This window comes from Prionailurus viverrinus, chromosome B4 (genome assembly GCF_022837055.1).
Source record: "Prionailurus viverrinus isolate Anna chromosome B4, UM_Priviv_1.0, whole genome shotgun sequence".
NCBI classification, from domain to species: Eukaryota; Metazoa; Chordata; class Mammalia; order Carnivora; family Felidae; genus Prionailurus; species Prionailurus viverrinus.
In genome coordinates this window covers 29,015,087-29,028,841 of record NC_062567.1, presented here as the reverse complement: position 1 = coordinate 29,028,841, position 13,755 = coordinate 29,015,087, and the positions used below count along the sequence as shown (strand labels likewise).

The window sequence follows — 13,755 nt, the reverse complement described above, 5'->3', positions numbered from 1 at the left end:
GAGGATGAAACACTTTCAAATCATTCTATTATACCAGTATTCCACTGACACCAAAACCAGAAGACATCACTAGAAAAGAAAATTGACCGATAGCTTCTGTGAAAACAGATACAAAAATTCTACAACAAAATACTAGCAAACTGAAACCAGAAACATATAAAAAGAATTATGCACCATTATCAAGTGAAATTTATCCCAGAAATGTAAAGTTGGTTTAACATCTGAAAATCAATGAATGTAATACATATCAACAAAACAAAGGACAAAAACCACATGATCATCTCAATAGATGCAGAAAAAGCATTTGACAAAATTTAAACTTTCACGATTAAAAAAAAAAACTCAACAAAAAATAGAAGGGCACTTCCTTAATCTAATAAAGGGCATGTCTAAAAAATGTACAGCTAGCATAATGGTAAAAGACTGCTTTCCCCCTCAGATCAGCAATAAGACAAAGATGTCTCCTCTTGCTACCTCTATTCAATATTATACTGGAGATTCTAGCCAGGGCAGTTAGTCAAGATAAAGAAATAAAAGGCATCCAGATTGGGAAGGAAGAAGTAAAATGCTTTCTGTTAGCAGATGCAATGATTTTTATGTAGAAATTCTAAAGAACTTACTAAAAAAGATTAAAACTAGTAAATGAGTTCAGCAGGATGGCAGGATATAAGATTGATGTACAAAAATCAACTGCAGGTATATACATTTCCAATAATCAATCTAAAAATGAAACTAAGAAAACAACTCCAAAGAAATAAAATACTGAGGAATGAATTTTAATAAAATAAATGCAAAACTTATGCTTTAAAATATATTTCAAAAACTATAAAATGTTGAGGGGCCCCTGGGTGGCTCAGTCAGCTAAGCACCCAACTTCAGCTTAGATCATGATCTTATGACTCCTGAGTTTGAGCTCAGGCTCTGTGCTGACAGCTCAGAGCCTGGACCCTGCTTCAGATTCAGTGTCCCCCTCTCTCTCTGCACCTCCCCGCTCACATGCTCTCTCTCTCTCTCTCTCTCTCTCTCTCTCTCTCTCTCTCTTAGAAATAAAAACATTAAAAATTTTTTTAAAAACTATAAAATGTTGAAAAAATTAAGATGATTTAAATAAATGGGAAAACAACTTACATACATGGATTGGAAGACTTAATATGGTTAAGATAGCAATACTCACAAATTGGTCTATAGATGCAGTGTATTTACAAGCATTCCAGCTGATTTCTTTGTAGACATTTCAAGCTGATTCATATGGAAATTTAAGGGACCCAAAATAGCCAAAAAAAATCTCAAAAAACAAGAACAAATTTGAAGAGCTCCTACTTCCCTATTTCAAAACTTATTAGAAAGCTAAGTAGTCAAGACTGTGTGGTTTTGATGTAATGACTCACACTGAAAGTCAATAAATACACCTTCACATTTACAATGAATTGATTTTTGACTACAGTGCTGAGACAATTCAATGAAGGAAAGTGTATACTTTTTAAACAAATGATGCTGGGACCACGAATATTCACACACAAAAGAATAAATTGGATAGCCTACTTCACACCATGTACAAAAACTAACCCCAAACGAATCAAAGACACAAGTGTAATAGCTATAATTATAAAACTCTTAGAGGAAAACATAGGAGTAAGTCTTTATAATCTTGAATTAGGCAATGGTTTCTTAGATATGATACTGAAAGCATAGAAAAAAAAAAGAAAAAAGAAATTAAGCATTATAAAAATTAAAGACTCTTGTGCTTCAAAAAAATTAAAAAATAAATTAAAACTCTTGTCCTTCAAAAGATACCATCAAGAAAATGAAAAGACAATTCACAAAATGGGAGGAAATTTGTAAAGTATATAAAGAACTCTTGTAACTCAGTAATAAAAAGACAACCTAGGTAAAGAAGGGCAAAAAATTGAATTTCTCCAAAGACGTACAAATGTACACCAGCTATTAGGGAAATGCAAAGCAAAACCACAATGAGATGCCACCTCATACCCAATAGGATAGCTATAACCCTAAAGATAATAACAAAGATGGTAAAAATGTGGAGAAATTGGAGCCCCCGTACACTACCACTAGGAATATACAGTGGTACAGCCTGTAAGCAGTCTGGTAGTTCCTCCAAAGATCAAACATAGAGTTACCACATGGCCCAGCAATTTTACTCCTAATATATACCTAAGAGAAATGAAGACCTATGTTCGTGTGATAAGTTGTGCACAAATGCTATAGCAGCATTATTCATAAGAGGAAAAAAAAAAGTGGCAACAACAGCAACAACTGATGAATGGTTAAGTAAAATGTGGTCTGGTTGTATAATGGAATATTACTTGGCAATACAAAGAAATGAAGTACTAATACATGCTATACCTTGGATAAATTTTAAAAACATTAGCCTAGGGGTACTTGGGTGATTCAGTCAATTAAGTGTCGGACTTTGTCTCAGGTCATGATCTCACAGTTCATGTGTTCAAGCCACACCATCAGTGCAGAGCCTGCTTGGGATTCTCTCTCTCCCTCTCTCTCTGCCCCTCCCCAACTTGCACTTTCTCTCTCTCAAAATAAATAAATAAACTTGAAAAAAAAATTTTAGTCTAAGTGAAAGAAGCCAGCTTCAAAAGACCACACATTACATGATTCCATTTATATGAAATGTTCAGAATTGTCAAATCTATACAGATAGAAAGTAGATTATTGTGTACCCAAGGCTGGAAGAGTTGGGGGTAAATGTGCAGTGACTGAAATGATCTAAAATTAATTGTGGTGTTGATTGCACAACTCTGAGAAAATACTAAAAACCATTTAATCATTCACTTTAAATAGACAAATTAGGGGCACTTAGGTGGCTCAGTTGGTGAAGCATCTGACCTCAGCTTAGGTCTTGATCTCAGGGTCGTGAGTTCAAGCCCTGAAATGGAGGGTACTTAAAAAAAATGGATGAGTTATATGGTGTTGGAATTATATCTCAATAAAGATATATTCATTTCAATAAATGAAAAAGAAAAAATCTATTTAAAAGTCATAGCAAAATATAACACACTTTTAAGGTATAAATACCAACAAAGCCACTTTCTTAATCGAGGAGTAATTCAAAGTAATTCAAAGGCAAAGTAATTAAAAGGCAAAGACCTGATAAATGGCATGTACCAAAAAAACCCCCAAAACCAACAACTAAAACTGAAAAAAACCTAAAATAAAACATACCTAATGGTGAAGCTACCAGATGCTTTCACGCTAAGACTGGGAATAAAGTGGGACATTTACTTTCACCACTTCTCCACTTTTCTGGAGGGCCTATCTTGTGCAATAAAGTCAGAAAAAGAAAGTCTCAAAAGTTGAAAAGAAAGAAGAAAAACTTTCTTCGTTCACAGGGACATATTTGTGTCTGAAGGAAATCCTAAGAAGTGTACAAAAAGGCTTATAGGACTAATAAGTGATATAAATAAGGTCATATGATACAAGGCCAATATACAAAAACCTATTATATTTTTATGTACCATCAACAAATAATTAGAAAATGAATATTAGCATCATTTATAATAATATCCAGAATGAAAGGATAAATTTAACAGTATATACAAGATACAATGAAAACTCAGACATTGCTCACCAAAAATTTTTTTTCTTTCTTTATGCATTCTTTTTTATTTTATTTATTTATTTATTATTATTTTAATATGAAATTTATTGTCACATTTGTTTCCATATGGCTGAACAAAAATTTAAAAGACCTAAGTAGTGAAGAGATATCTATGTTCATGCATTGGAAAACAGAACCTCAATCTATAGATTCAACGCAATCTCTATCACAGTTTCAGAAGGATTTTTGAAATTGAAAAGCTGATTTTAAATCCAAAAGACCTAAGATAGTCAAAATAGCTTAGAAGAAGGACAAAGTGGAGGTCTTCTTACACAGCCTGATTTTAAGACTTACTATAAAGCTATAATAATCAAGAAAGTGAGGAAGAATCCAGAAATATATTTATGCATTGGTGGATATTTGATTTGATCAATTGACTTTCCCCAAAGTTTGCAAGGTGATTGAATGGGAAAAGAATACTCTTATCAACAAATGGTGCTGGCACAACTGGATATCCTTATGAAAGCAAAACAAAACGCTTGACCTTTTTCTCACTCCACACACAAAACTTAACTCAGAATGTCTTATATACCTAAATGTAAGAGCTAAAACTTCAAGGAGAAAACTTTGGAGAAAATCTTTGCAATCTTGGGATAAGCAAAGAATTCTTATGACACAAAAAGCACAAACCATAAAAAAAATTATAAATTGACTTCACCAGAATTTAAAACTTCTCCCCATTAAATTTTTTTTAATGTTTATTTTTGAGAGAGACAGAGACAGAAAGCGAGTGGCTTGGGGCAGAGAGAGAGGGAGGCACAGAATCCGAAGCAGGCTCCAGGCTCTGAGCTGTCAGCACAGAGCATGACGTGGGGCTCGAACTGTTGAACTGTGAGATCATGACCTGAGCCGAAGCCAGACGTTCAACCGACTGAACCACCCAGGTGCTTCAAAACTTCTCCCCGTTGAAAGAAAGCATTAAAGAAATAAAAAGACAAACCACAGACTACAGAAAATATTGAAAATACATCTATCTGACAGGTGATTCATTACTAGAATATTACTAGAATAGAAAATAGAATAATGAAACTTCTGTAACTCAAGACAACCCAAATAAGAAAATGGGCAAAAGATTTGAAGAAGTATTTCTCAACAGAAGAGCTAGAAATGACTCATAAGCACATAAAAGGATGCTCAATGTCCAGTCATCAGGGAAATGGAAATCAAACCATAAGATTTACTACCCACATTTAAAAAGACTGCCTGCCAGTACTAACTATGAGTAACTTATGTGCAGCAAGTTCAATACTTGTATGTCGCTAATGGCATGTAAGTGATAACATTTATTTTGGAAAACAGTTTGATATTCTCTTAGAAAGTTAAACATGTTTACCATATAGCCCAGCAATCCTACTTGTAGGCATTTACCTAAGAGAAGTGAAAACACATATCCACACAAAGACTTTCACAAGAATGTTCATATCAATTTTGTTAGCAATAGTTAACACCTGGAAACAAACCAAAAGTTCATTAAAAAGTGAAAAGTTAGGGGTGCCCCGGTGGCTCAGTTGGTTAAGTGTCCAATTTCGACTCAGGTCATGATCTTGAGGTTCATGGGTTTGGGCCCCGCTTCGGACTGTATGCTGATAGCTCACAGCTGGAGCCTGCTTCAGGTTCTGTGTCTCCCTCTCTCTCTCTGCTCCTCCCCCTGCTTGTGCTCTGTCTCTATCTCTCAAAAATAAATAAACATTTTTAAAAATTTTTAAATAAAAATCAACAAGAAAGTTTCACTTAGAACCACAAAGTCAGAACATGATATTAAGAGTAGCCTTTAGAGCTGATTAGAAACTCAAACTCACTTCAAACTTAATGATATAGGTAAATTAAAAGTAAAAGAATAAAAAAAGATATACCACCCCCAAAAAGATACCCTTCAAACATTAATCAAAGGAAACCTGGAGCGGTTATATTAACATCAAAGTAGACTTTCTAACAAAAAATTTACCAGGGATAAAAAGGGACATTGCACGATAATAAAATGTTCAATTAACCAAGCAGACATAACAATCTAAATGTGTGTACACATGACAACAGAACTGCAATACTGCATGAAGCAAGAGCTGACAGGACTGAAGGGAGACATAGACAAATCCACAGGTAAACACTCCTCTCTCTGTAATGGGACCAGTAGGTGGAAGATTAGCAAGGATCTAGAAGAACTGACAACACTATCAACGAACTGGATCTAACTGGTAGTTATAGGACATTCTAACAGTTAACAGCAGAACATACATTCTTTTCCAGTACATAGATAATATTCACCAAGGTAGAGCAGTTGAACCATAAAACAAACTTTAATAAATTTGAAAGAATTAAAATCATACAAGGTGTGTTCTCTGAACTTAATGAAATTAAGCTAGAACTCAGTAAGAAAAAGATGAAAATCTCCAGATGCTTGGAAATTAACACACTTCTAAGTCACTCAAAGTCAGAGTGGAAGTCCCAAAGGAAATTAAAATTGAAACTAGAACTTAGCAAAATTTGTGGGATGCACCTAAATCAGTGATTAGAGGGAAATTTATAGCATTCAATGCTTATATTGGAAAAGAGAAAAGGTCTCAAACCATAGTCTAAGTTTCCACTTCAAGAAACTAGAAAAAGAATGGGGCGCCTGGGTGGCTCAGTCGGTTGAGCGTCCGACTTCAGCTCAGGTCACGATCTCGCAGTCCGCGAGTTCGAGCCCCACGTCAGGCTCTGGGCTGATGGCTCAGAGCCTGAAGCCTGCTTCCGATTCTGTGTCTCCCTCTCTCTCTGACCCTCCCCCGTTCATGCGGTGTCTCTCTCTGTCTCAAAAATAAATAAACGTTAAAAAAAAATTAAAAAAAAAAAGAAACTAGAAAAAGAAGAGCAAAATAAACCTACCACCAGTAGAAAGAAGGAAACAAACATTGAAGAAATCACCAAATTTGAAAACGGAAAAGTAGGGAAACTTAGTGCCAGTCCTCTGAAAAGATCAATGAGACTGATAAACCTCTAGAAAGACTGGCAAGAGACAAGACACTAATTACCAATATCAGGAATGAGAGAGGAGATATCATTACAGATTCCACAGGCATTAAAAAGAGGAAGGGGCATGAGGAAACTTTGCAGTTGATGGATATGTTTATTTTCATGATTATGGTGATGGTTTTACAGATGTATACATACATAAAACCAAATTATATATTTTTAAATACATAGTTTATTGTATGTAAAGCATACTTCAATAAAACTAGTTTTAAAAACCTTTATGGAATAGAACATTTTCCCTTGGAGATGGTTAGAGCCCTCACTGCATCCATTACCTGCTGTCATAACTGTCCGTACCCCTGCACATCATTCCTCCACCATTGACTTTCTCAAATCACAATAACCGTCCCTACCTAATACTTCTAGTGTGTACAATAAAATACTATACTTTCTACCCACTCCTATCTCATCTTCGATGCACTGAATTATAAAACTGAAAGAAATTAGTGTCTACTGTGGCTTGATTCACTTAAGTAGAGAATAGTTTCTATCGTCTAGTATCATCAATTATAACAGACTGGAATTATTCACAACTATGTTCACCAGAGAGTTCCTAAAGGAACATGAGTCAAAAGCCAGTTTGGGCTCCAGGGAGAATCCACTGACTTCAGTAAGGCTGTAGATTACAGAATTTTACCTAAACGATCCCAGTGGGGCAGTGAAACCCAGGTGAAGTTCATTCAGTGCACAGCACATCTTGACACTGAAAGAAGTACAACCTTGGAAACATAGCATGTAATTACAAGCTAGACCTCTCTCGGGCATACAATGCTTGAGCACCATAAGATTGATCTCTTTGCTTTCATTTTTTGTTAAGCAGCAATATACAATTTATGGATTCTAACATCACAGTAATAGCTTCTTCTTCATTGAGAATTCACAACAACATATACTCTCACATTCCCGTTTTCAGTGTGCAGCAAACACTTGATTTCAGGAGGCTAAAAGACAGAAAGGGTGCACAGAGTGAGCCTCCTTTTTGGTGGAAGCTTTAATTCACACATTTCTGTGTTGGTACAACCTACTTGGGAGCTTTCTCCTCCTACCCTACCCTCATCTAGCTTCCTCCATGACCTTCCTCTCTCCTGTCCCATCCTATCTATCACAGAGTAGTTTACAGCATGCTCTACCATATCTTTGTTCCTTTAAAAACGGAGATACAAACACCTATCCTGCAAGACTAACGTACAGATTTGAAACACAAAAACACACACAGAGCAAACACTAGCAGAGTGATCTGTATAATAGACACTCAAAACAGTGCAAATTCACTTTACTTTCACCTTCCTTTCTAATACCAAAGTAGCAGCAACCAGAGAAAAGAAGAAAATGTGCAGGCACAAGAATGGTGAAAAGCAGAAGAATCATGCCAAATGCCTGTTTTCTCTTCTCAGAACACAAGTTTTGCTCAAAATGATCACTCTTGAGCATATCCCTCTGTTCTATAGCAGTTCACCTGGCTCAGGTAGGAGGCTTAGGTGGCCCAACTACTAACACACTTCTATTCTTCCTTTGCTTCAAACCACCACTCAAAAATTGCTCATTTATTTGGAATATCATAGATATTTAGCCCACACTTTTCCTGGCTATTATCTGTCATTATTTAAACACACTAAGACTCTACTTAAAGAAGGAAAGAAAAAAAAAACTATCTCTAGCTTCTTCCCACTCCACCTATAAATGCCTGGTCTCTTGCCTCTTTTTCATAGCCAAACTCTATAAATGTTTTTCCACTTCTCACCTCACATTTACTCCTCAATTTACCACAAACTGGCTGCTGCTCAAATCATCTAACCATTTATTCTACAACTACTTGAAGTGCCTCTACTCTCTGCTAGACATTTCTAGGTGCAAAGAAGCCAGTGTGATTGGATGGAAAGAAGCATGAGATGTAATAAGAAGGGTAATCAAAAGCCAGGTCATGGAGCACCATGTGAGCCATAATAAGAATTTGGATTTTTCTTTGAGTGAGATGAGAAGCCATTGGGAGATTTTGAAAAGAAAGATATGACAAGGTCAGGGGTGCCTGGGTGGCTTAGTCAGTTAAGCATGCAACTCTTGATCTCAGCGCAGGTCTTGATCTCAGGGTTGTGAGTTCAGGCCCCACATTGGGCTCCACTCTGGGCATGAAGCCTACTTTAAAAAAAGAAAAAGAAAAAGAAAAAAGAAACATATGACAGGGTCTAATTATATTTTAAAAGGATCACTGTAGCTGCTATAAGAATAGACAGAAGCAAGGGGTAGGGGGCAAGGGTCAAAACAGAGACAAGTAAAGTGATTACTGAAATAATCCAAGTGAGGGATGATGGTGTCTTGGACCAGACAAGTAGCATTGGAACTAGTAAGAATGATTCTGATTCTCATTGGTTTTGAAAATGAAGTTGATAGAATTGTTAGAAGGGGATGTGAGAGACAAAGGAAAGTCAAGAATGGCTCAAAGTCTTGCCCTAAACAACTGGAAAAATGAAGCTACCATTTACTGAGAAAGGAAGTCACAGGGAGAGTCTGATTTGGGCAGGTGATGGAAGTAGAAAATCAAAAGTTCAGTCTTGAGGTGCCTGGATAGCTCAGTCGGTTGAGCATTCAACTCTTGATTTTGGCTCAGGTCAAGGGACTGAGCCCCACATCAGGCTCTGAGCTGACAGTGCAGGGCCTACTTGGGATTCTCTCTCTCCCTCTGTCTCCACCTCTTCCCTGCGTGCAGGTGGTGCTCTCTCTCTCTCTCTCTCTCAAAAATAAATAAATAAATAAATAAATAAATAAATAAATAAATAAATAAATAAAAATTTTTTTTCAACGTTTTATTTATTTTTGGGACAGAGAGAGACAGAGCATGAACGGGGGAGGGGCAGAGAGAGAGGGAGACACAGAATCGGAAACAGGCTCCAGGCCCCGAGCCATCAGCCCAGAGCCTGACGCGGGGCTCGAACTCACGTACCGCGAGATCGTGACCTGGCTGAAGTCGGACGCTTAACCGACTGTGCCACCCAGGCGCCCCATAAATAAAAATTTTTAAAAAGCTCAGTCTTATATATACTAAGTTTGAATTGCTTAGTACACAGCTAATTTGAGAATGGTTAATTTTGTGAGTCTGAAATTCAAAGGAGAGGCCTGGGCTAGAAATATAAATCCAGGAGCTATTAGCATATAAATGATATTTAAAACCACATGCCCCAAAAATGGATCCATAAATATAGAGAACTGATGGTTGCCAGAGGGGAAGGAGATGGGGGATGGCCAAAGTGGGTGACGAGGAGTGGGAGATACAGGCTTCCAGTTACGGGATGAGTAAGTCATGAGGATAAAAGGTACAGCATAGGGAATAATAGTCAATGGTGTTATAATAGCCTTGTATGGTGACAGATGGTAGCTACACTTGTGGTGAGCATAGCATAGCATATACAGTTGTCAGATCACTATGTTGTATGTATGTATGATCACTAAAACTAATACAGTGTTGTGTGTCAACTATACTTCAATTTTAAAAAATTAAGATAAAATAACCTAGACAATAAGTAGCAAGAAAAGTTTAAAGCCTGAGCCCTGGGGCGCTCCTTTATTTAAAGGGTAAAATGAGGAAGATCCAATGAAATAGAAGGAGCAGGCAATAAAATAAAGTAGTAGTAATGTCCCTGAAGCCAAGCAAAGATAGTATTTTATGAATGGGGAAGAACTCTGAATTGTTTTTGAGAAGTCCAGTAAGACAAGAACTAAAAATTAACTATTAAATTTAGAAACATTCATATCTCTTTTATTGTAACAGCTTTATTGAGATATAATTCACATATCATACAAGTCACCCTTTTACAATGTAGAATTTAATGGTTTTTAGTATATTCAAAGAGTATTGCTGCCATCATCACAATCAATTCTAGGACATTTTCATCACCTTACCCATGATCATCCATAGTTGTAAAATATATCAGTACTTCATTCCTTTTTAAGACTAAATACTACTATTCCATTGCATGGATATGCCAAATTTTGTTTACCCATTCATCAGTTGATGGACATTTGGGTTGTTTTAATCATTTGGCTATTATGAGTAATAATATGCTCCTCTGAACATTTGTGTACAATTTGTTTGTGTAGACATATGCTTCCATTTCTATTGACTATATATTTCTGGGTCAAATGTTAACTTTTTGAGGAACTACCTAATTGCTTTCCACAGAGGCCATACCATTTTACATTCCCACCAGAAGTTTATGAGGGGTTCTGATTTCTCCATATCCTCACTAACCATTCTTATCTGATGTTTTTATTATAGCCATCTTAGTAGGTATAAAATGGTATTTCATTGTGGTTTAGATTTGCATTTCTTTAATGACTAATGGTGTTCAGCATCTCCCCATGTGCTTATTGGCCATCTGTATATTGTCTTTGGAGGAATATCTATCCAAATCCTCGCTCATTTTGAAATTGGGTTGTCTTTTTATTATTGAGTTGTAAGGGTTATTTATATATTCCAGATACAAGTTCCTTATAAGATATGATTTGTAGAAATATACTCCCATTCCATGGGTTGTCTTTCTACTTTCTCATAGTGCCCTTTGAAACACAAAAGATTTTAATTTTCTTGCTGTCCAATTTTTTTCTTTTCTGGTTGCTTGTGCTTTTGGTGGATCCATTGCCAAATCCAGGGTCATGATTTCTATGTTTCTTCAGAGTTTTATAGTTTGGGCTCTTACATTTAGTTATTTGCTCCATTTTGAGTTAATTTTATAAATGACGTGACGTAAGGATCCAACTTCATGATTTTGCATGTAGCTTTTCAGTTGGCCCACGGCCATTTGTTGAAAAGACTATTCTTCCCACATTGAATGGTCTTGGTATACCTGTTGAAAATCAATTGCCCATAGAAACACGAATGAAACATCGAGATTTGGGTATCTGCAAAAAACAGTTTTAATGAAATGATGGAGACAAAAGTCTAATGGGAATGAGTTCATGACACAATGAGGGGAAAGAAATTGGAAAGAATGGATAGAAAAAAGTTGTTTGCTAGTGGGAGGGGCAGAAAAATGGAGCCATAAGAAAAGGGTGAGGAGTCTAGCTCCAGGCTAAAAACTTATGTGTTGTCAAAAAGAAACCCACAGGCCCCGAATGGAGCCACTTATGTTAAAGGGCCCCATGCCACCAAATTAAGATTTAGGTAAATACCTAACCTAACTACATTTTTACCCCCTGCCCCAGTCAACCTGGAATTTCCTGGTCAACACTGGGAAATTTACTGATAGACTTCTGTTCCCCTTAGTAGGATGACCTTGCCTAAAACAATGCATTCTTTGCTAATAATTTCATTTTTTCCATTCCCTCTTTGCCTTGCCTTTCCTGCCAAACCTTGCCTTTCCTGCAGCTCAACAGAGCTCCTCTTTCTCTACTTGTTAGATAGGATGCTGCCAAATTCATGAATTCATTAATAAAGCCAATTAGATCTTTAAAATTTACTTGGTGGCATTTTTGTTCTTCAACAGTGTGATCTTTCAAACTTGACCATAGGCAATTACAAAGGCCTTCCCTGGCAGACTTTACAGGGGAAAGCTGTAAGGTGCACAGACTTCGTGCACAGCCAGTGTGCTGCAGCCTCTGAAGGGAGTTGCAGTTAAGGACTCAGATTCCTCTGGCTTAACCTTGCTCTTATGCACATTTGTAGTCTGATCCAGGCACCTCCAACAGAGGCCTCTTTTTTGGGGAACCTCTTGCACTGCTGGTGGGAATGCAAATTGGTGCAGTGACTCTGGAAAACAGTATGGAGTTTCCTCAAAAAAATAAAAATAGAATTGCCCTATGACCCCGCAATAGCACTACTAGGAATTTATCCAAAGGATACAGGAGTGGTGGTTTGAAGGGGCACATTTACCCCAATGTTTATAGCAGTGCTTTCGACAATAGCCAAATTATGGAAAGAGTCCAAATGTCCATCAACTGATAAATGGGTAAAGACGATGTTGTTTAATATATACAATGGAGTACTATTTGGCCATGAAAAGGAATGGAATCTTGCCATTTGCAACAATGTGGATAGTACTGGAGGGTATTATGCTAAGCGAAATAAGTCAGTCAGAGAAAGACAGATATCATATGATTTCACTCATTTGTGGAATTTGAGAAACTTAAAACCATAGAAGGGCAGGAAAAATAAGATACAAACAGAGAGGGAGGCAAACCATAAGAGACTCTTAAATACAGAGAACAAACTGAGGGTTGATGAGGGTGGGGAGTTGAGGGTGGGGTTGGGAAAATGGGTGATGGGCTTTGAGGAGGGCACTTGTTGGGATGAGCACTGGGTGTTGTATGTTAAGTGATGAATCATGGGAATCTATTCCAGAAGCCAGGACTATACTGTATGTTAGCTAACTTGACAATAAATTAAAAAAAAAAAAGCCTCTTTCTCTGAGGTCTTCTGAAGCCTTCAGATGCCTCTTCTTTTGGAGAAAGGAAGGGAAACCTTGGAGACATCCTTTCCACCCTGACTCAGTGCTCAGTTTTTTTCCATTCCCAGCACTTCTCCTTTTCCCTCTCCCCAGCCCAAAGGTCCAGAAAACCCCAGGATCTTTCAGCAATGAGACACTGAGAAGGATTACCCACCCCTAATCAACTGACCCTTGACTGACAGGCAGTTCTTTGAGGGAAACAAGAAGGCAGAGAGAGTCAGTGATTTCTCCAATTTAGCTTCTTGCTCTACACTATTGCTTTAAGCAATTAAAGTCTTGACTCTCGCTTTCATTTTGGCTTGTTTTGATAATTATTGCAATACCTGGAGGCTCAGCTCCCTCAAGCTCCTCTGAGCCAAGCCAATAACAAAGGTTTATTTCTTTAATGGAAGGCATTACCAGCAGAATTGTACGCTGAGGAGGATGAGACAATAGACAGAGAAGAAGGTAAAGTGAGAGAGAGATAGGATTGCTGGAGTGATCAGGCATAATAGATCTGCCTAGATCCTCTCTTTAGGGCAGACACACTCACCCACAACTGCTTGCAGCATAGGCTCAGAGCCATGTCCTTCACTGGGAAATGCCCTCAGCCACAGGGCACTGCCTTGCCCAAGGCTACTTCCCTTCCCAAGACTAGTTTACACAGGGACACAAAGGTATATGCTTCATCCCAGA

The 13,755-nt window shown here is 37.3% G+C and overlaps 1 protein-coding gene across 2 annotated transcripts in view; it reads right to left on the bottom strand.

The window, feature by feature from the left end:
* The window catches only part of CCNY (cyclin Y), a 319,192-nt gene that overhangs the window by 271,580 nt on the left and 33,857 nt on the right, over positions 1 to 13,755 (bottom strand). The gene's annotated exons all lie outside the window — the stretch shown is intronic.